General features: G+C 44.6%; 1 protein-coding gene across 6 annotated transcripts in view; it reads right to left on the reverse strand.

Annotated features, from left to right (window-relative positions):
- Positions 1-24,306, reverse strand: part of PALLD (palladin, cytoskeletal associated protein) — a 396,405-nt gene that overhangs the window by 71,394 nt on the left and 300,705 nt on the right. The window contains exon 1 of one of the 6 annotated variants that reach the window (XM_058670017.1): positions 11,153-11,245. The exons of the other annotated variants lie outside the window; for them this stretch is intronic. The gene's annotated coding sequence lies outside the window, so the exon portion shown is untranslated. Of the gene's footprint in view, positions 1-11,152; positions 11,246-24,306 lie in introns of those variants that run through there. 6 annotated transcript variants of the gene reach the window in all.

Raw genomic sequence — 24,306 nt, forward strand, 5'->3', positions numbered from 1 at the left:
TACAGACAGCCTAAAGCAGAATTACCAACCAATCAAAAGGTAGACTTGGGATGACACTCACTCTTCTGGACATAAAAGAAGGGAGCACAAAGCTACAGGTTGAAGGACATTTGTCCTAAACTTCATGGCACACTTAGCTCAAGATGATCCACAGCACAGTGCAGGTGGTGGAGGAAAACACCAGGTGTCTGTTGCCCTTGCCAGGGGATGACCCAAGCGCTCAGTCAGATCCTGTGGTTTCACAATACCTGAACCTTCAATCACGCAGCTGAGAGCCAGAACGTTGTCAATGTTTTCCTGATTCATAACTTAGTTGGATGCTTGTCATCAGTGAGAAACTTACTTTTTAAAAAGTTACTACCGAGTGTCACAGAGGGATATTGTATCTGAAACCAGACATTTAAAGCACAGAGATTAAAACCAGGAGCAGATCACCCCAAAAGCGAGAAACAAATCTAAAATTCTGGCAGAGAAATCATACCCAAGATCCCCAGCAAAGCCAACAGGGGTTCAATGGGATTGTCACCCGCCTTCACTTTCAGGTTTGTATTTGGCTTAAGAAGTGGCATGAAGCCAGTTTTGTGCATAGTAGGTTAAAGCCTATAGTGCTGGCATTCCATATGGCACTGGCTTAAATCCTGGCTGCTCCCTTTCTGATCCAGCTCCTTACTAATGTGCCTGGAAAAATAGTGGAGGCTGGTCCAAGTCTTTGAGTCCCTGCACCCATGTGAGACACATGGAAGAAACTCTAGCCTCCTGGCTAAGGATTGGCTCAGCTCCAGCTATTGTGGCCATTTACAGAGTAAACTAGAGGATGGAAGATCTCTGTTTCTTCTTCTCTCTATAAATCTTTCGTTTTTCTTTAAGTGGACAAAACTGAAATAACAAGGCTAAAAAATAAACCCATAATAGGGTTGGCATTGTGGGAAAGCAGGTTACGCCCAGAATTCTATACACAGAATATATAGGATGCAAAGCCTGCATCCTATATTGGCATACTGGTTCAAGTCCTAGCTGCTTGGCTTCTTAACCAGGTCCTTGCTAATACACCTGCAAAGGCAAAAGAAAATGGCCCAAATATTTAGGTCCCTGCCATCCACTGGGGGACCAGCATGGAGTTCTTGGCTCCTGGCTGTGGCCTGATCTAGCCCTGATGCTCTTGGCCATTTGGGAATGAATCAGCAGATGGAAGATCTCACATCTCTGTCTGTCATCTCGCTTTTCAAATAAAGGAAATCTTAAAAAGAAACTCATGGGAAAACTGAGCTGAGAGTTGAGTTGCAGAAGCCACATGCAAGTCATCTGGGAGCCACAGACATTCTAGATACAGAAGAAAGAGACAGAGCAGCCAGACGGCGCCTGACACACAACGCCTGTCACTGTGTGGGTAGGTGACACATCAACTCAGCAGTTCTGTTGTCAGGGCTAGTGGCCAAGGGGCAGAGGACACCACTGTATGGATCCCTCAGTAACCCCACTGGAATAATCTCTTCAGTAAACTGGCCTTCAGAACTTTAAACACTTAAGATTTACTCTGAAAAACTTTCTTCCTGAATTTGCGATCAGCATTCTCATGTTGACTTTGCCAGACTTGCCATCTGTGCTTAAGCTTTCGGAAAATACTGTACCTGCCCCTGATGCATATTTTCGAGTGGCAAAATCATTCTGCATCTCAGAGCATGATTGGTACTGGAAAAAAAAAAAACACAGTTGGACTAAGGAGATCCAAGTCCTACCATAACTGCACCTTGAAAAAGACCCAAACTCAATACATTTCAATTTTTAAAAAAAATCAGAGGTAGCTTCTTAAGGCACAGTGGGCAAGCTGCAGCTTGAGATGTCAGCATCCCATGCCAAGTGCCTGACCTCGGGTCCTGGCTCTGCTCCGGATCCCAGCTTCCTGCTAATGCACACCCTGGGAGGCAGCAGGTGGTAGCTCAAGGATCGGAGTCTTCATGGGACTGTGTCACCCACATGGGAGTCCCAGGTTGTATTTCAGGATCCTGGCTCCCACCTGCACCAGTGTGGCTATTGCATTCATCTTGGGAATAAACCAGTGGGTAAAGGGTACCCGTCTCTAAGGTTTTTTAAACAGAACAAAAAACCATTTTTGTAAACCTGAAGAGCGGAGGTAAAAATGTCAGACCCATGCAGTTAGCCAATGTCCAGGTAGGTTTCAAATGAATGAGAACTTGGTAGTCACTCACACATCTCCTCCTTGTAGACTTGACATGGGTGTGAATTTGGACTTCTCAAATTCTGCAAAAATGAAATCATTCTAAATAACATGTTCAAGTGACTAGTTATACTATGTCATTCATTTGCACTAAGCAAAAAAGTTGACCCAAGGAAAGGTCTGGCAGCTTCGTAGAGTTGGTGGTTTCCTTGAGCATCTACCACACTGTGAAAGAGTAGGAGACAAACTGATATTAAACAGGATAATTTTCTGGACTTGTAATCTGACATCTCCTGCTGGTTGTGTATAAAGACAGGCCAAGGAATGCAAGGACTTGGACCAATGCCACCTTAGGCCTTGGTATTTTTTTCTTGCTTTTCAAAGAGATCTGCAAGTTCTGATGTACCACTCTGACTGACAAGCCAAGCCCTCTTCTTGGAGAGGTGAGAGCCCCTCCCTCTTTTCTGCCTCTGTGTATCAGGCAGTCACTTGTCTGAACAAATGACAGTTGCTGGCATGGATAGTACATCTGGAAACATGGTGTTACATAACAAAATGCCATGATGGGAGCGGTATAGTGCACATGTGATTTTACTGGATTTCCGAGTAGGAGACAAAAGTAGTTTTTAAAATATCCACAAGTCCCCTTCCACACCAATGCATCCATTTATAATTGTGCAGACAAGAACAAAATGCGACTTGGCCATGAAAAGCCATCATTTTCTCCAACTTCAGTTTTGTGTCCCTTTGTGGTTTTTCTGGAAAAAGTTTTACTTCTTTGTTGACACTGGATAGATTTTGCAAACTAAAGCATAACTTAGACCAAATCTTTACTCAGCTTTCAAATACTGAGAGACCTATTTTTTTCACTCTGCGCTCTCCTCTGGGCCCAAAGTCACCCTCTCCCAAAGCTGTGGTTATCACCAGCAGTGGCAATCCCTAGATTGTTGCCTCCCACCAGGCCGTCTCCTCGCAGTAAGCCTTAGGTATGTAATTAGCTCCTAGATATCTCTATTTGGGATGTGCCAATTTATACTAACCTTCCCTCAAAACTGCTCACTTCTTGTCCTTCCCTAGGGACAGGGAAGCCCCATTCTTTCACGCCTGGCAAAGCCCCGAGCAACCTTGTACATCCATCCACTCCTGTATCTCTCACATTTCGTCAGCAAAGCTAATCACATCTTCTAACTCTATGCAATCCATCTACTTCAATTAGTCCCCTTGCCACTAACATTGTTGAAATCCATGCTATTCATCATTCTAACCATCCCAGTGGCTTTCTGCTTCTAAGTGGGCCACCTACCAAGTACCCTCACTGTGTGCTTGCCAACAAGATGTGATGAGATAGAAGCCATTCACTAGCCTCTACAAAGGCATAAGCTGGTAAGAATGAGGGCAACAGTGACCAGAGAGTAATACGTAAGAGCTTACAGCAAGCACTTTTTAAAAAAGATTCATTTACTTTTATTGGAAAGGCAGATCAGATTTACAGAGAGAAGGAAACACAGAGGGAAAGATCTTCCACCTGCTGGTTCACTCCCCAAGTGGCCACAACGGCCAGAGATGAGCCAATCTGAAGCCAAGAGCCTCCTCTGGGTCTTCCATGCGGTTGCAGGGTCCCAAGGCTTTGGTCCATCCTATACTGCTTTCCCACGCCATAAGCAGGGAGCTAGATGGGTAGCAGAGCAGCTGGACATGAATCAGCACCCATAAGAGATCCCAGCACTTGAAAGTTAAGGATTTAGCCACTGAGCCATCATGCCGGACCCAAGAGTAAGCATTCATTCATGAATTAAAACTCTGTTACAGAGATGGAATTAGCCAAATGAAATAATTAGCACTAGAACAACTTGGTACTAGAACAACTTGGTATACAAGTACTATTTTAGAGCCTATACATGTCACAGCACTTCAAAAAACAATGCGTGATGATTAGGATAAAATGATTTAAATGAAATGTCTGGACAAGTATGCAGAAGGCTTGCAATGCTCATCACTCATCAAATACTAACCACACACCAAATGCAGAGCTTTGCTCCAAGTAAGTGACAAGAATCAGAAGATAGGGACTGGCACCATGGTGTGGCAGGTGAAGCTGCTGCCTGCAGAACCAGCATCCCACACAGGTGCCAACTGCAGTACCACCAGCTGCTTCACTTCTGATCCCTGCTAATATGCCTAGAAAAACAGATGGCGGGTGGCCCCAAAACGTTTGGGCCCTCGAATACATATGGGAGTCAGAAGACGGTCCCTACCTTTAAGAAGTAAATTAGAGTACTGAATTCTGAGCTATACTTCCCTTGTCTTTATGTCTCTCTCTCTCTCACTATCTCTCATTCTCTCTCTGCAGCTGACATTCAAATAAACAAATAAGCCTTGTAAAAGAGTCGTGGGATATTGTGAATCTTGAGTCAGAATTCAAGACAGGTGCCTTGGACAGGTGCCAACATTGTGGTGCAGTGGGTCAAGTTGCCATTTATAACACAGGAATCCTGTGTTGGAGTGCTGGTTAGAGTACCTGGCCCACTCTTCAGATTAAGCTTTCGGCTAATACGCCTGGGAACGATGGATGCCACTTACATGGGAGACCAGGAAGAAGTTCTAGGCTTCTGACTTGGCCTGGCCCAGCCCTGGTTGTTGTGGCCATTTGGGCAAAGAACTAGAAGGTGGAAGATCTCTTTCTCTGTCATTCTTCCTTTCAAATGGACAAATCAACCTGTAAAAAGAAAACTGACCTTGGGCAGACCCTGAAAGCACAATTCATCATCTGAATTCAGAATTCAAATGTCTATTTCGCATTTTCCAGACTGCTCTCACACACGCTTCACTCCCACTGCTTCCACTCTTTCAGGGAGGACCACACTCCCCATCTCACTAGCAAGAAGCATCACGCAGCGCACTTCTGTCTCTAGTACCGCTGTCCAAGGCCTTATCTTCTATCTAGTTCAACAGAACAGCTGCCAGGGTCAACCTTTCTCTTCCTGCGCACCAAGTCCTGGCCTCTAGGATGTCCCTTCAGCAGCTGCACATTTCACCATCTTTGGAAAGACAAGATCAAGGCTTTCATGACTTGAGCTTGTCTCTCTCCTCACCCACTCACTAACGTAGTTGCAGTGATGTCTGAGGACAGCCCATACTCAAGCCCTTGGCATTGCAGAGATAATGGTCTACTGTGAGAAACAGTAGCAGATATATTCCTGGATACAACCACACTCCACTCTTGTTTTCTTTCTCACTGAACTGCTACCCCTGACCTGGGATTCTGCATTCTCCTCTCCAGCCCCAAGCCATGTAACTGCATTAGAAGTGAACAGGTGCCAGTTCTTTGCTGATGATTTGCCTCCTACCACTGATAATTAAGTTCCACTTGGGCAAGGATTTTTGCTGCTCCATCCACTAGGGCCCAGGACTACCTCAACACTATTTGATACATTTATGAGGTCCCAGTCCTACCATTCCTGATCTCTGTGACTCTAAGCAATCTAAATACTCTCTTTAGATCTCACATTACTGGGCCTGGCATGGTCGCCTAGAGGCTAAAGTCCTCCCCTTGAATGTGCCAGGATCCCATAGGGAAACTGGTTCTAATCCTGGTGCCTCCACTTCCCATCCAGCTCCCTGCTTGTGGCCTGGGAAGGCAGTCAAGGACGGCCCAAAGCCTTGGGACCCTGCACCCGCGTGGGAGACCCAGAAGAGCTCCTGGCTTTGGATAGGCTCAGCACCAGCCAGTGCAGTCGCTTGGGGAGTGAATCATCGGACGGAAGATCTTCCTCTCTGTCTCTCCTCCTCTCTGTATATCTGACTTTGCAATAAAATAAATCCTTAAAAAAAAAATCTCACACTTCTGACACTCCTACAGAAGAAAGATAAACTGATAGTACATGGGATTGTGCTGAGGTTTAGAGGGCAGGAAGTATTGAATATGTTAGTATATTTAAGATTTATTACTTTGGGCCCGGTGCAATGGCCTAGTGGCTAAATTGTTGTCTTGCATGTCTAGGATCCCATATGTGTGCCAGTTCTACTCCTGGCTGCTCCACTTCCCACTCAGTGTTCTGGGAAAGCAGTAGATGGCCCAAAGCCTGAAGAACCCCGGGCTTGTGTGGGAGACCTGGAGGATGCTCCTGGCTCCTGCTTACAGATCGGCTCAGCTGTGGTCCTTGAGGCTACTTTGGGAGTGAACCTGTGGATGGAAGCTCTTAGTCTCTCTTTCCTTCTCTTTGTGTATCTGTCTTTCTAATTAAAACAATACTAACAATAATAATAATAATAATACATTTAAAAAATATTTATTGCCTTTTCATTTAAAGGCAGAGTTAAAGAGCTCAATCTATCTATCCATCCGTCCATCCATTTAGCTTCCATTTGCTGGTTGACTCCCCAAATGGTCACAATGGCTGGGACCAGGCTAAGCTAAAGCCAGAAGCCTGAAAGTCCATCCATGTTTCCCACATGGCTGCAGAGGCCTAAGCACCTGCACCACTCTCTGCTGCCTTCCCAGGTACATTAGGAGGGAACTGGATCAGACGCAGAGGACTGAAACGTGTACTAGGGTCGATACTGGCATCGCAGTGGCAGCTTAGCCTGCAACATCACAATGCTCTCCCCTTTAGCACATTTTCTGGTATGAAGTAAGTGCTCAATACAGGATGCCCATTCTATGATTAATTAGAAGTGTAATAATTAGCACTCATGTTTACCTTAAGTCTATCCAATTCCAAATAAGTACAGGTTTGGGAATTGAGTCACCAGGCATTACAAAGGAAAAGAGGCCTGTAGACCTGCTTTCCTTCCAGTGTTGACGATTCCACTGAAAACCTACTCAATGTTAAAAAGACTGAGTGCATTTTCTCCAAAAGCTCATACACATAGCTTGGTTCTGAGGCTCAGTTCCATCAATAAAACAGAATCTTCAAGCTCCGACTAGGTTGACCTGGGAGCTTGCCCCTAAGGGAGACAAGATGAAAGGGTGCTTACGGTTCCCAGCAATGAGTTTTAAACATCCACACGGGGAGTACAAGCTATGTGAAAGCTGAGGGCTGCCTCCTTCCCACTGACAAGGGCACTGCCAATGTCCTGTAATATCAGGCTCATGAGTCTCCCATCTATTGGCCCATGGGCTCTTCGTTTCTGTTTGGATGCGCTACTTCGTTCCAGTTCTAGAACACCAGAAATGTGGTGGGCTACTCTGGGAGAGTACTGTGACCGCTTAAGGGCCTGGTTAATAAGAGCTATTCTTAAAGGGTTAGTTATCTTTTCTCAATTCTTTTTTACTTGGTTTTGTAGTCTTCTTAGGAATCTATTTTTAACACTTCTATATGGAAAAACATGCCAAGCTTTTGCCAATGGAAAGCAGAAAACACCTATTGCTCATTTCTTCTGGCTGACAAACCTCGTTTGCAAATGGCAGCTTCTCTCTCTGCAGGAACTCTTTTCCACCAAATAAGCCTTTAACCATCCAACAGTGTGTGCCAGGATGAAAATCACCATCCTCGTTTACCATCGTGGCAAAGTCTTGGCAGTTGGGCTAACACACATTCAGTGGGAAGACACAGGATTGACATTAGCTGACCATTCCTCATTTTCAGTTGCTTTGCTCACAGTCATTAGCCAAAATACACAAGCCAGAAAGGCTCACCTAACTGGAATGGCTTATGTTGCCAATTATGGTTAACCCTAAAGCACACAACCAACAAGACAGCTGAGATTTACTGCTCCGGAACAAAGCTGTGCTTTGGGTTGGGCAGCAAACTGCACAGGCCACTCATTTCCAATTGCTCTTTCTGCTTCCCTGACACCCAGGCCTCTCCTGCCTTCCCTCCGCATCCATGTCCTTCCCATAAGAACAAGCTACTACTTGCAAATGATGAAGTCTCCTTGGATGGAAACTTTATCAGCTGCCATCCCTCATCCTTTGTCCTCTAACACAGTCTGATACAGACTTCTCCTATTTGGAGGGAAAAAACAATCCCTAGAATTAGTGCAATCATGAAGGGGTCTCTAGGATCAAAGACTTGGAAGACAGAACTTGGAAGAATCTCTGTTTCAACTCTGTAGGAACCCTATAGTGAATCTTTCCTCTTCTTTCTTCTTTAAAATCTATCTGGCAATGTCATCTTTTGGTGTGTGTTGTGTCTCTGAAATGTGTTCATGTGTATAAAATAGCAAAGCATGTTCAAAGAAGAGTCCAATGATCTTGAACATACCAGTATTTTTTAAGAGAGTATTTAGTGGGGCTGCATTGTCAAATAGCCGATCATTAGTTGTGATGTCTGTATGCCCTAAAGGATTCCCTGGAGTCCCAGCTGTGCTACTTCTGACCCAGCTCCTTGCTAATAGTCCCAGGAAAGCAGCAGAGGACAGCCGAGTCCTTGCACTCCTGCCAGCCACAGGGAGACCTGGACTGAGCATGCTCCTTGTAGGGCCCAGCCCAGCCCCCACCACTGGGGGCCATTTGGATAGTGAACCAGCAAATGAAAGATCTCTCTCCTTCCCTATCACTCTGCTTTTCAAATAAACAAACAGGTAAATAAATCTTTTTAAAAAAAATTGTCTATTTATTGTCTGTTTTCCCCATTTACTTGGCAAGATAGTAAAAACTGATTTTTCAAGGCCAATGAGCTCTAATGACTCAATATTTATCAGGACCTTGTAAAATAAATGCTGAAGAAGCCAAAGACACTTTGATATGAAATCGCTTGTGGGAAAATACACACAAAAGAGAAGACAATATGAAATCCATTGCTACAGTCTCTGATTATTGTGAACGGAATCTGACAAGAGGGGTATAGTTAACAATAGCTTGGATAATTAACAATTGTGAACAAATTAAAAATTTCCTCTTGAAATGATGACTTTAGCACCTTGTGCGGTATAGATTCCTAAATAATTTCCAGGAAATATTTTAAGTTTCAGTAATAATTTACTTCAAATATAACATTCAAAGATTTATTGTATGTAAGATTTACTGTATGTATTTTGAGGAGGAAAAAAAAGCAATTGCCCTCAAAAACAGTATAAAGAATACAGCTCATGGGAAAAGTTTTTAAAACACTAGCACTAGGCTGAAGACAACAATAAAGCAACATTTTGAAGATTGTTCCCCATGCAATGTGATGAAATCTAGTTTTCTCTCTATCTTAAGTGTTTCAAGGATACACTGAAGCAACATCAAGGCTGTGTAAGTGGGATATCCATCTATTGTTCACGGAAGGCAGCAGCCTCCTCACCTGGGACAGCCTGGGCTTCAAGTTCTTACATCATTTACAGCAGGTGAGCAACCAAAGAATACCAGGTATCAGCATCCTGTGATTCAGGGGACTTCAAAAATCACAACAAAATAAAGCTCCATTATCTCCAAACACCGACCCATGCTCCACCCCCACACATCAGGTGCCCACACAGGGAAGGAGATGGTTGGGAGACTGGCAGGTGTCCTTACTGGCCATACATGTCCAGTTTCTTAAAAAGAAGGTGGTGTGGCCATGGGACAATCCAGCCAACCCTCTTTCTCAAGACAAAATTGTAGAAGAGAAAAGCTAGTCAGCCAGCCAGCCAGCCAGCCAGCCAAGGAAATAGTTGAAAACCTCTGTTGCTCACTGAGCTCCTGTCTATCCCTCAGGCCTTACTGTTCAAGGGTGCACTAACTACTGACCCACCTCTGCCCACAAGCCTCACACTTCTCTAGAGGAAAAGAAGTCACTCAAACCTCCAAAGCCAGTTAAGTGTTGAAAGGAAAAAAAATTATACAGCTGACTTTCCTGGGGGGCAGTGATGGGCAGAGTTCTGACACTGAGTCTTCACATTGCAAATCCAGAAAATGTCCTCCAAGCCAGTCCTGGCAGTTTCCAAAGTTGGTAACGCCGTTCTTCAGCAGGGAGGATGGGAGGATGGGTCGCCAGGAGGGAGTGGTAGTTCCCCAGGAACTCTGCCTACACATCTCCTTCTTGGTCAGGCTAGCTAGTTCCCCCCTGTCTGCCAGCCACCTTGTGGCCCCCACCCCACCCCAGATGCCGGGGGTCCACCCATCCTCGTGTTTCCCTTGGAAGTTTTTTCACTTTAGCAGTCCCCACCTGCTGCTGGTGTGAAAACCAACTCAGCAGGGAGCCGGGATGACCCACCTAGGATAAGGAAAGTCCCCCTGCGCAAAGCACCAGTCCAACCCAAGCTTCAATCCCAGTCCAGCAGTAAAAAAAGGGCGGGAAGCCCCCCTAGCCCTTCAGGCCTCTGCACACAGCCCCTCCCAGGAGGGGGAAGGGGCGGTCCGATAGCTCAACAGGACCCTTCCAGGGTGATTGGGCTGTGAGCGCCAGGGTAACAAAGCAGCGGCCTGGACTGCGGGAGGCGATGCTGCGGGCGACACTGCAAAGTCCGCACACTCACCATCTGCTTGCGGACAAGAGCACCCAGGGGTACACGCAGGCTTCCAGGAGTGGAGCCCAAGGAAGGGTAGGCCAGGCTTGGGCAGGCAGAGGGCACAGGGACCTGGCCGGGCCTGGGTCAGAAGGACCCCTCCCCTCCCCCAGACTCCAGCCGCTGGGAATGAGGTCATCTCCCCCTCCCAGCCCCCACCCCAAATGCCTGCCAGCCCCTTGAGCTGTGCCCTCCCCTATCAGCTTGGACCCCAGCTGTGTGCGGGGGGGCTGAGAATGAGCAAGGGATGGAGGAGGTCAGAGAAGTTGAGAGAGACACGGCAGGGATGGAACGCGGCCCCACAGCATCTTCTCCATTCAGGACCCCCGCTGTGAGAGGATGAAGTGCTTCCAAAGTGGGGCTCAACTTTCAGGGAGCAACAGCTCCCAACGGGCAGGAGGGCGGCCCCAGGGAGTTCACTGGAGGCCGAACCGGGGTCAGGGGTCCAAGTGGGAGAGCAGGACCCCCACTTACCGGCTGCCCCATCCCCCCCTACTCCCCTGGCCTGCCGCCCCGTCCTCCTCCCTTTGATTCACGCAGTGCCAGCCCTCTGCGTGCGCCTACCTGGGGTGTGCCGGCCTCAGCACCCCGCAGCTCCCGGTTCGGTTCCCGGCCGCTGCTCCCAGGCTCCGGGGCAGGTACCGGAGCTATATAACCCGCCGGCCGCTCGGTGACTCAGGGAGCGCCTGGCGCCCTTCAAAATAAGAGTCCCGCCCGGGCAGGCCGCGGGAGGCGTGGCTGCAGCCCTGGGAAGTGGCCCCTTCCCCCGAGCATCTCCCAGCCGCTGTGCCGGCCGGCCAAGCTGGGCTTGGGGTTTCCCTGGACCCGGCAACCAGAGCTCATTACGGGAACAGAGTTGTACAACTTTCCTTATAGGCCACAACACTCTGTTAGAGCTGAGCGGTAGAGATGCCTCAGTTTTTGCTGTTTTCCCTTTATAGACTAAAGAATCACCATCAGTCAGTCAGTCCCACCCCAGCACAGCATTCCTAGGGGAAGCAAAGGAAGGCGGCAGAGGACGGAGGCAGCCCTGAAGCAATGAAACTGCTGCAGGGCGGCCCGGGGGCGGGGCGGGAAAGGCCACCCCCGGGGGCGGGGAGCAGGGGCGGATTCGCAGGTGGGCCGCATGCTGAGGACTAGAAATGCTTTCTAGATTTCCAAGCATTCATGCCCTGGGTTCTGTGGACCAAGGAGTCTGCAAATTCAGAGTCCAGGGGAGTTAAGAAGCTAGCGCAGGTGTAGGGGGGCGCCGCAGCCTCCACCCTTGGCCCTCAGCCACAGAGGATGAACTCCTCCCCCGGAATTTAGGTAGAAATGCTTTGAAAGCAGGAAATGGATTTAATTCTAGGATTAATCTCCCAGGTGAGATGTGTTACAGATTGTGGGCTTAGGCCTAAATCCCGATCACTAATTTTTCCTTTCACCAACTCAGCTAGGGACACCCCTGCTCTCCATCGAATCCTCAGGTCACCTGACTTAGCACTCTGCCATGGCTGCCCCGAGCGTGCAGCCTCCATCTGTGCTCCGTGGTCACTGGGGCCACGGACAAAGCAGCGGAATGGACGCATGCATAAATAAATGGTCATATATAACATACATGGAGCTCGTTCTTGCCAGGTTGCTTCTATAAAACAGTCACCAAAGAACATGTCAATCGATGCGGATGAAGCTGGAGTAGCTGTAGTCCACTTGTTTAACTGCTCAATTAATTCTAGCCCTACCTTCATTATTGATGTCTAACCGTGGGGTTTTTAGGTATACGATTCTGTGCCAGACATTTTCATACACATTCACTCCATTGCACATACACAGAGAAATATCTTTGTTGATTTTTAGTTGAAAAATGATGCTTCAAGAATAGTTGAGTAATAAATCACATGTGAGTATTTTCCTGCAAGCCCACTCCAGAGGTATTGTTACCTGCCTCGAGTACATTCCTCCAGGCCTTTGAATGTGGATTTAAACACATATTTAAAACATACCATCATTGATGTCGCATCCTGTAAGCCACCCTTTTTAAACCTCACACTATCTTCCAGGCGTCCTTGTCTTTGCCATTTTGACAGGATGATAGGCCAGCATTTCTATTGGCCTGAGGAGAAAAGTTTAAAACATGTAAGTCTCCATATTTCCCTGCTTAACTCTGCCTTTCTTTGAGTTTTTACTTGGCTCATTCCTCTGTCAAGTGGCCATTCCGGCAGCAGCAATGACATCACCTGACTGGTCAGAGGCTTTTCTCAAAGGCTGCACTGTGGCCCTGGAGACGGAAGTGAAGAACTGAGTCCGTGTTCTCCACTGTGGGGACACTCAAGCTTTCTTATTTGCATACTAATGAAGCTGATCTGATGAATTTTCACTTCAAATTTTTATCCTAAGGCAGAGAGAGCAGGAGACAGAGAGGGCAGAGCAGAGAGATTCTTCTATCCTTTGGTACATTCCTCAAATGCCAGCATTAGCTGGAGGCAGGACCAACTCCTGGAACCAAGAACTCAGTCTGGGTGAGAGCAGGGACCCAAGCACTGGAGCCATCACCTCTGGCCACCCAGGGTGCACATAACTTGATGAAGTTTTAAATCACAATTCTCTTTTATAAAATCATTGTTGCTAGCACTACCTGGCACCCTAACCCATGAAAGGCAGGTCAGTGGAGGGGGTGCAGGAGAATCTTCCAATTGCTGCTTCTTTCCCCAGATGGTCACAATAATTGGGGTTGACCCAGGCTGCAGCCAGGAGCCAGAAACTCCATCCTAGTCGCCTACCTGGGTGCAGACACTTGCTCCCTCTTCTGCTACTTTCCCAGGCTCATAGCAAGGAGCGTTATCAGAAGTGGAGCAGCCAGGATTTGAAATGGCATTCTGGTACGGGATGCTGGTGTTTCAAGCAGCAGCGTAATGCGCTGTGTGCCACAACACTTTGCCTCTAGATCTCAGCTCTTACATTCTGTGATTTTATGATTTGGGAGTTCATCCTCAACATAAGCACAGGAAGGCTAAAAGAAACAAGCACTGTCACTCTCCCCGCTGTTTCTTCCCTGTCTAGGGTTGGGTGTAGAGAATAGACTGGGAGGGTTGATTAGAGAAAATATCTCCACTCCCTTCACCCTCAGGATACCCCAAGAGCAGGATAACCCATTCCATCTGTGCATCTGCCGTGTCTGCATCTGCTTGCTCCTGCTCCAGGTGCCTGGGGGGAAGCACTCCCATCCCAGAGGATCTAAGGCATTGATGCAAAACATTGAAAATGTTTATGCTTTTGACATTCAAGTTGGGTGTTGTTTTTTTTTTTTTTTTTTTTTTTTTTTTGCATGAAGTGTGGCTACATCCTAGCCATTACCCTGGACAAGTTCCAAAATTGCTAACACTTGCATCAACAGTGCTGATGAGAATTCCTGCCAGGCTTGAAAAAGAACACTTCACCTTCCTCTGAACACCCAGGTTCCACCCAGCAGCAACCTTCCCTAGAATCACCACCCCCCCCCCTTAGCTAACACTTAAAAGTTTAATGGCTCAAAGCGAAATGACAGGGATGGGAGCAAGCAACCACAGATCCAACTTTCCTTCATCCATGAACTGCCCTGGTGGGATCCCTCCAGCCTGGCTGGAACGGTGAGACACTGTTGGCTCTAAGACTCTACCTGCACCTTCACTGTCAGGATGTTTGAACCCAGAAGTTTAAGCTGCATTTGAGACACAGTGTTTTGCTCAGTTTCCCACTTGTTTGGGGAGGGGTATGGGAATGGCTGAAGGGTGACAGTGAAACACAGGTGGTTAGAAATTACAACAGACAACTAAAAACAAGCAGAAACGTACCGAAGAACATCTTGGCAGTGAAGCCAAATCAGTGAGACACAGAGAAATAGACAGGAAATCCTGGGGCAGGGAGGCACTCGGAGCAGAGGTCTCAAAATGGATTCAGCACAGGTAGTGATGTTGTAAAAGCAAATGTTCTTCTAAATTAAAATTAAAGCCAAAGCCTATTCTTCCATCTCTTTTACTGACAGGTAGCAGCCAAAAAGTGCTAATATATCTTTTAAGTAAAATTGCTAAAATGTGAAATTTTTCCTGTGGCCTCCAGAGTGATGTATTTTCTACTAGGAGGCCTTGCTTTGTGTTTCCTCAGATTGGTTAATGGTTTTTGTAGCAGATATTTGGACGCCCAGTCAGCATTGGGGCAACTTCCATTCACCTCCTCTGATATGGTATTTTCTGAGATGTGCTGATGTGGTTATTGCTATGTCTCAAGGCTATGAGATCCTGGCCAAATGGCCTACTTCTTCTCTTTTAGAATATTATATTTATTCCAAAAGCCGAGTTACGGAGAGAGGGGGAGAGATAGAGACCCTCTAGCCGCTGATTCACTCCCCAAAACAGTCTCAATGACCACAGCTGGGTCAGGGCCAAGCCAAAGCCAGGAATCCTAACCAAGTCTCCCACATGAGTGGCAGGGCCCATCTTCTACTGCTCTCCCAGATGCATTAGCAGGGAGCTAAACCAGAAGTGGAGCAGCTGGGATTGAATCCAGTAATCATACAGGATGCCAGTATCACAGTGAATGGCTGAGTCAGCTGGCCCACCATGTCAGCCCCAGTTTCATCACAGGTGGTGGTTTAGCCCACTGTACCAGGATGCCCTATTTCTTCAATGACACATATCACCCTTTGTACAGACTCCCAACTACATCCAATCAACAAGAAAAAGACTCGCAATAGTAACCATCAACCTTTTACCTGATACTGGCTTCAACTAATATTATTTTTGGGAGAATATTTCTGAGAATACTTAAGGTCAGCATTTATTACATTCATTTTAAAAATAAGCCTCCCTTGGGCCCGGCGGCATGGCCTAGCGGCTAAAGTCCTCGCCTTGAAAGCCCCGGGATCCCATATGGGCGCCGGTTCTAATCCCGGCAGCTCCACTTCCCATCCAGCTCCCTGCCTGTGGCCTGGGAAAGCAGTCGAGGACGGCCCAATGCATTGGGACACTGCACCCGCGTGGGAGACCCGGAAGAGGTTCCTGGTTCCCGGCTTCGGATCGGCGCGCATCGGCCCGTTGCGGCTCACTTGGGGAGTGAATCATCGGACGGAAGATCTTCCTCTCTGTCTCTCCTCTGTATATATATCTGGCTGTAATAAAATGAATAAATCTTTAAAAAAAAAAAAAAAATAAGCCTCCCTTTAAAAATCTCAGTTCACTGTATTTGAACTCTAGCTATGTCTAACATTTTATACAAAGCATATTTGTTTCTATATCAACAATTACTAATGATTGTAGCAAAAAGAACTGTTCAAACTGGGAGTCTTCTAAAGAGAGGAAGCCCCACACATTTTCTGAGCATGAGTACAAACTCTTAGGGGAGGAAGGGGAGGCAGGTTTCTAAGGACCAGTTAGACTTTTAACCATTTCTTCATGCTGAACCACATGATGAACATGTTCATCAACATATTCCAAGGGCCAGTTTCCCCACTCACTCTTTTAAGAAGGTCTGTGTTGGGGAACGGAAAGATGACACCATAGTAGACAAGATAGCAGACTGCATTTGTGAGAACAAACAGACTTAAGACCATGCCAAACATTGCCATGGGACCTAGAGCCAGGAGGGGCTGGAAGAAATCATTCAGTGATGGCATGTTCTGCCAAGAGCTCGGATGCTGGAGCTGTGCAGAATGGGGTTGGTCCAAGGTGCTCTCCGAGACCTCGAAGTCCAAGTTTGTTTTCCTTACACTGCAATTCAGAAGATGCACTGGGATGCACCGGTGCAGAGTCTAACACAGCAGGTGATATGTACCCGAAGGGACTGGTTTTCTTCCCCTTCAAATCACAGGGAACTTATTTGTTTATAAAGCAAGATGTAGTTAGGAACAGAGTAGCAATCTGAACTTCCCTTTGGGGTGGCACTGGGTAAGTCACTTATTACTTCATCTGATCATGCAAACTGTAACAGCTATTATTTTTCCTACATGGAGGAGTTTAGTGAGCACAGAGAGGTTAACTAATTTGACAAGGACACAGAGTAGTGTCTGGACAGAGGAGCCATGACATAAATCATTCTCACCATAGTCCAAACACCAGGGCAACTGCATTAACCACCACAGGACACTAAATCTCTGTCAGTAAATCAGTAACTTATTATTTGAATGTCTTACAGGACACCATAATGTTTGTTTGACCTGAATTAGTTAAGGCAACTTCTAAATAGGTTCTGCTTAATCCAAAAAAGATTCTGACTCATTATTGAGTCCCCTTTTCCAAATTGAATGCAAAATGCCGGCTCTAATAGAATCATCCACTGATTCTGCATGGATTATTGAAGGGGAACAGTTAAAAGCAGGAATGTGCCTTTTTATTTGTCTCTCCTGAGTAAACGGTGAAATACCTCTATCAGCTGACTAGTTAGTTTAATGTTGGACTACACAAGGAAAACCTTGGAGAGTGCAAGCTACTGTGAGTAACAATGGACAAATACGGCCCAATCAGGTTAGGATTACATATTTTATATTAATCTCAATGGCAATTTGTGAAGTTATGAATGAAATGATGTAATGCCTCCTTACTTAATTCTCTTAATACTATCACCTCTGGCAACACCAAAACAAGGATTATGGGTTCTCACATGGATGCTTTGGACTCTTGAATGAAAACACCCAAATCAGTCATCAGTATTCCATGTCTGTTCCTGGAAATACCAACTCAGTGTATCTCAGGGTATTTGCCGGCATCTTGGTGTATTTTTTTTTTTTCAGAATGATGATGTAAATATGGAGAAACCAAGAGCACCAATAGGCAATAGTGTGAGGCTTGCAGGGAGGGACTCAGGTTTATTTTTCTCCACCTGGATAAAACTGCCCTACCTGAAACCTTTTTGCGATGGTTTGAATGCACCCCCAAAACTATGAATTGGAAATTTCATCTTCGACACAACATCATTGGGAAGTTGGCCCAATGAGAGGAATTAGGCTTTGAACGAATGGGTCAGTACTCACGGAGTGGGTTTCTAAAGAGCTTGCATGTGCTTGCTCATGACTGTCTGTCTATCTGTCTCTGTCTCTTTTCCTCCTGCATTCCATCATGGAATGACAAAGCAAAAGTGATCTTAGCAATATACTGATCTTGGACTTGAAAATTGTGAGAAATTATTCTCTTTACAGATGACCCAGTTCGTATTATTCTTTTACAACAACACAAAAAGAGCTGGCACATCTTCCCTCTACGAAATCCTTCCATCCTAACCTTGAGAACTGATTCCCTTGAATAAACTAACCTGCTAAGTCAAAATAATGGGATTGTTATCTGAAACATTTATATTTTTCATTAGGGAAATACATAGGAATTTAGGTGTGCAAGTTAAATATTTTCTAGCAAAGATATCTAACCAAGAAAACTGCTAAGATGGTTTTACAGTATTTATCTTTAACACAATAAATGTACAAATCTAGACTCCAGTAAGAGGGAGAGAAGAGAGAGACTAGGGGAAGCCAAATGTAGCAACTAAACTTTCCTTAAAATAAAAATGTAATGGATACATTTTAACATAGGAAGTTCCCTGAAGGCAGGCCCTAAAACCCATGGGAGAAAATATTGACAATTAACGAAATGCATTTATTTGATGTATGGCTTTGTATTTGACAGTTAAAAACAACTGACTTAATAATATCAACACTATTTGTTATAGTTCTATTGAATGAGTTCCACTATATCATTGCTGATACAATACTAGACTTTTTGGTGAAACAAGATTTTTACCCAAGATTTCCATAGATGTAAAGAATATCCTCATTATTCAAAAAGGAAAGGTCATTATCCTTATGTTGGCATATTTTATTTATCAATTTGTTTCTAGCAACTTTTGAAAGATAAATGACTTTAAGGGATTTGGTTAATTTATGGCATTGTATCAAGACAGATTTCAAATTAAACTTTGCTTCAATCTACTATGTTCAAGAAGTTAGTGGCCTATATCTTTAAGTGGCCATTTAGTTTATAGGATGTAATTAATTTCAATTAAATGTGGCTCATTAATATAGTTCAGAAAAGGGACTAAATCAAGGATTTGGAGTTAAAAGTATCTTTTTTAAAAATGTAATTTCTGGAGAAAGTTGACAAAGCAGTATTCAAAAAGTAAAATTTTCAAAGCAAGAAAAAGTACCCAGAACAAAACTCGAATCCAGTCCTGCCTTTTTTAAAAACCAACCCCTCTTCAAATCATTATCTACATTTTTGCAAAAGACCTCATTAGAGATCAATTTATTGACAACAAGTATCTGCATGTTTTAGTTATTGTTACACTTAGCTCGTTAGCTTATGGGTGGTAGCATTATTCCATCTTTATCTATAGGCAACACGATCAGAATCCTGATGTAACTGCAGTGTCACTGTTCCTTTGTTTGTCCACTGTATGACACTTCACAAAACCTTGCGTGCCGGCAATGAACAAACTGGTTTGGCAAAAACTCTCTTCTCACACTGACTACTTCTGAGAATGCAGGCTCGGTCTTTTCAGTATCACAGAGGAATTCATTTTGAATTTAACCACCTGCTTCGTGGTTATTCTACTGTGACTCAAAGGCCTTCCACAAGCTGCTCTCACAGAGCCTACTGACTGGGGGCATCCACGGGTTCTTGAAGGTCATGTGTTGCTACCTGAGAAGCATTGCTAAGAAATGAAAAACATGAAATTCAAGGAGACCAGCGACGCTTGTTGTTATAAAGGAGTGAAAACAGATGAGGCCAGAGGGTGTTTTATGAACTGCCCTTATTCTCAGTGTTTAGGCAGTAGCAGTTTACAGCCCAGGTCTAGCAGTGCAGTGGGAAGGACCTGCAACACTAGTGGGTTCCCAAAGGAATTTCAGTCTTCCTCAAACCAGAAGGAAAAAAGAAAAGAAAGGAAAAGAAAAGAAAAACATAATGATGATGACTAAATGAGCATAAAAAAGAATTCATCCTGCACTATATTCATTTTTATACCAGAGTATTTTATGTATTTATTATTTATTTACTTTTACATGGAGAAAGGATCACAAACGCAAAACTCTCTCATGCCCATGAGTACCAGAAAGCAGCCCCTGGTGCCAGGCATCTAACGTTTGTCTGAACCTTTGACATTTTGCTTTCAGTAGATATAAAGACAAACTATACCACCTATTCTCTATTCACAATTGAATTCTCTGGGAACTTAAATCAGTAGGTGTTACATGTTTGAAAGAAGAAAACACAGTCTTGTATTCTCAGGCTCTTTATAATCTAAGCGGAGACAAAATCAGCTGTTAACAACAGGTGCCTTGCAGTTGCTCATTCATTTGGACATTTATTTTATGAGTTAATTACTCATAACTTCCCTATGAACAGTCTGCACATCTGGGAAAATAAAACTGCCCACTGGAAGTCAATGACTAGAGTGTAGGTGCAGCACAATAGTTACTTCATGAGGATACCCTTAAAAGGGCTTACCAAAAGTCTCCGAAGCACTCAGAAGTTGGACTTGATGTGTAAAGCATGACATAATATCACGGTAAAGGCTTTAACATGGCAATTTAGCTTTCAGCTCTTCACAGACCTCTGGCTTGCCCATTCTGATTTACACAGTCATCACCTCTTTCAGAGCTTTTTATCACTCTAGTCGCATTGGGCATCTAGAATATGTTGTGCTTTTCCTTAAATGCCTCAAGATTTTCTTTCCTCTTTTAAATTTTATTGTTAACTGACATGTAAAATTCCATACCTATTTATGTATGGGGGTACTATGTGATGTTTCTCTGCATGTACCACTGCAAAATGTCCAATCAGGGTGGACCTATCTATCTATTCCCTCAAGCATGTAACATTTCTTTATGGTGAAACCATTCACAATACTTACATCTAGTTTTTTCTTCCAGCCAGAAAAGCCCAGTACTTATCATCATCTATAGTCCCCTGCTGTGCAACACAACTCCCAAGTCTCTCCTCTTACCTACCCCTTCCCCAACCTTTGGGAATCACCATTATATTCTTAACTTTAGGAGATCAACTACAGCAGAGTCCAGACCTGAGTGAGATCATGTGGTAATTCTTTCTGAGCTTTCATGATTTCACAATACATTGATCTTCCATGTCCCTCCACGATGGTTACTGCTATGACTAAGATTCCATCCTTTTTTTAATGACTGAATGACATTCTATTTGTTTGTACACATACCCGCATACCCCCCACATTTTTATATTCATAGTGGATGGATGCTTAGGTGGTTTCTACTCCTTGCCTGTTATGAATAGTGCTGCAATAAACATGGGGGTGTAGATGTCTCTTGGGGGAGAGTGATTTTCTGATTTCCTTTTTTTTTTATTTATAAATATCATTTATTTTCTGAACTCTCACTAAAAATTCTGTTTCTCAATTCCAAAATTGACTTCTGAACTAAATTTGGCACATTTTCCTAATTGATTTTCTTGAAGTGACCAGAAAAAAAGCATTTTGTCACTAAAAATAGCGAAAACAAAATTCTATGTAGTAAAACAGTTGCTAAGCTTGGGTCACTACAATCATATACCTTTTAGTTACTACATGTAACAAAAGATCTTATCAAGTTTTGAGTCTCTTTGGAAATAAGATCTTGAGGCAAAGGTGCCTTAGTCTAGGGTCTTCTCTTTTGCTCTGTGGAGGGTTGGATGGCATGATCTCACATTTGCTCCAGCTGGAGGAGCTGGCACCAGGTCCACGACCATGCTGCCCTGCCCTAGGAAGGGACATTTGTAGAAATTCCTCGGATGAGTGTTAGAGTATTAGATGGAAGGGCGGTCCTTAACAACAACTCACAGATGTGAAAAACAAATCAAAACATCTCTTTAAATATATACTTATCTCCATACTTTAATTTTTCTTTGTGCGTGTGTGGCTAGAAAGGAGCTTTAAAGACTCATGTAAAATAGAATTAAAAAACAAAAGAGATAAAATTTGCCTTGCAGTCACTGCTTATGACACAGACACCCCATATCAGAATGCCAGTTTAAGCCTTCGCTATTTTGCTTCTGCTCCAAGTTCCTGCTACAGTGCCTCAGAAGGAAACAGCTGATGGTCAAGTCCTTAGGCCCCTACCACCCACATGGGAGTAGCCACTGAGTGTGAAACAGCGGAGGAAACAGATGTGTCCACCAACCCCCCCTGTCTTTAAAATATATGTATAAACATGATATATATATATATATCATGTTAATTTCTCAGCAACAGCACTATGAAGTGGGTGACACCTCTTAATCACTGATGCTTCCGCACTAAATGACTGAGGATCTTGGGAACTTAATCCAAGTCACAGCAGTCCCTTTTGCATTGTTAAGTGAAGAAAAACAGATATTCTTTGAATAGTTTTGTAAAGAAAATATATATTTCTCTATTTTTCTGAAAGGCAGAGTTACAGCAGGAGAGGGACCATGGAGAGAGAGGCTGATTTATTTGCTGGTTCACTCTCCAAATGCCCCAGAGGCCAGTGTGGAATCGGGCTGGAGCCAGGTCCTGGGACTCTTTTTGCACCACTCAAAGGAGTGGCAGGGTTCCAAAGACTTTTACGACTTTCCTAGGCACATTGGCAGGAAGCAGGTTGTGGATCTTTCTCTGCCTCTCCCTCTCTTTGTATAACTCTGCTTTTCAAATAAATAAATCTTAAAACAAAAACAAAAACAAAAGACTTCAGGCAAGTTATCTAACCTCACTGTGACCCAGTTTCCTGCTCTGTTAAAACACCTCACGAATCGCTGCCAGGATTCCATGTGGAGCTGGACAATATTCAGCACAGTGCCTGTGGTGCTGCTGCCCCAGGCTACCAGTTTCTATCGATAACTACTCCATCCAAGATTTGATAATTCTAAAAAGTAAAGGCAGGAAGTAAACTGCTAGTGTGCAGCCTGGTGGAAAGAATATGGACCATCTAAAGCCTAATCAACTCTCACTTTGTCCAAACATGATTCACGGAAGCACTGCTTAAGTTCACCACAGAAAGGGGGCAGGCAGAGAAGGGGAAAAAGCAGAAGCCCCAAGGGGAAAACATCCATTATGGATTTAAATATTATATTCAACCAGGGAGTAGGCTCCATCAAGAACTCCCTGGGAGATCTTGCCTGAGCTACTTCAAGTCCTTGCACTCTGTTTTCAAATCTGTGCCACAGCAAGTGGGATAAGGTTACTTCTAAAACTCCAGAGTTATTCAATACTTATTATACATCATCATAGCAAATTCTATGAAGTTGTACAAAATTCTACAAAACTCTGGTTCTGTTACCTTTCCTCTGTTTTTTTTTTTTAATAACGTACTCTATGTGCTGTTTTCAACATTTTATTTTACTTATTTGAAAGGCAGAGTTACAGAGAGAGAGGGAGAGAGCTCTTCCATCCACAGGCTTAGTGCCTAAATGCTCACAACAGTGAGGCCTAGACCAGACTAAAGCCAGGAACCCGGAACTCCATTGTGGTTTCCCATGTGGGCGGCAGGGGTCCAAGTACCAGGGCTGTTTTCTATTGCCTTCCCAGGTGCATTAACAGGGAGCAGGATTCGAGACAATCAGGACTTGAACTAGCACCCATATAGGATGCCATTGTCACAGGCAGCACCTTAACCCATTGCACCATACTGCTGGCCCCCTTCTCTGACTTTTTGATACCTGGGTATGTAAATAATCTGTTCATTGCTCTAAGTCTCAAGCAATTTTCCCTGGTAAATGGGAAAGGAAGGTAGAATTATGAGATCTCAGCATCAAGGTTTGCTGCAAAGGGCTGCTCAATCCTTTCTCTCTCTCCCTCCCTTCTTTCCTTCCTTCCTTTCCTTCCTTTCTTACTCCCTCCCCCCCGTCCTTCGTATTTATGTATTTGAAAGGCAGAAAGAGAGAGAAAGAGAGAGAGAGAGAGAAACAGAGGGGATGGGGGAGGTTCTATCCACTAGTCACTCCTCTGGAACCTGCAGTAGTCTGGCCTGGGTCTGGCTGAAGCCAGAAGTCTGAGTCTCCTGTATGGGTGGCAGGAGTCCAGCACCTGGACCATCATCCAGTACCCTTGCACACATTAGCAGGAAGACAGACTGGAAGTAGAGCAACTGGAACTCTAATTTGTGCTTCTAATTGCAATTTGAAAAGGGGCAACTTAATTAATCTATGATGCCACAATGCAGTCCCTGTTTTGTCCCTGCTTTGTACTGGAAAAGGAATGGGGAGTGGTTTAACCAGTGATTACCTGTGCCGTGCTGTGCTTCCCACTATGCAAAGCATTGGAGACATCACAGAGAAATAGTCCCAAGACCTCTACAATTACAGTTTTTTTTCTGTTTTGTTTGGTTATTATTTTTCCTCCCAAAGGAACTACAACTAGGGCTTGGTGCAAGGACTCCATTGACTAATCTTCCCCCTTCAAGCACCAGGATCTGATATGGGCACTGGTTTGTGTCCCAGCTGCTCCACTTCCCATCCAGATCCCTGCCTGTGACCTGGGAAAACAGTGGAGGATGGCTCAAAGCCTTGGGACCCTGCACCCGCGTGGGAGACCCAGAAGAAGCTCCTAGCCCCTGGCTTCAGATTGGCTTGGCTCTGGGCATTGTTGCCATTTGGAGAGTGAACCAGTAGATGGAAGATCTTTCTCTCTGTAAATCTTCCTTTCTAATAAAAAATAAATAAATCTTTAAAAAAAGATACTACACCTAGCTTTGTTATTTTCAAATAATTTACAGGTCAAGTCAGTAGTTGAAATAAAACCTAGGGTCTGTTATGCTA

Source organism: Ochotona princeps, chromosome 11 (assembly GCF_030435755.1).
Source record: "Ochotona princeps isolate mOchPri1 chromosome 11, mOchPri1.hap1, whole genome shotgun sequence".
Lineage (NCBI taxonomy): Eukaryota > Metazoa > Chordata > Mammalia > Lagomorpha > Ochotonidae > Ochotona > Ochotona princeps.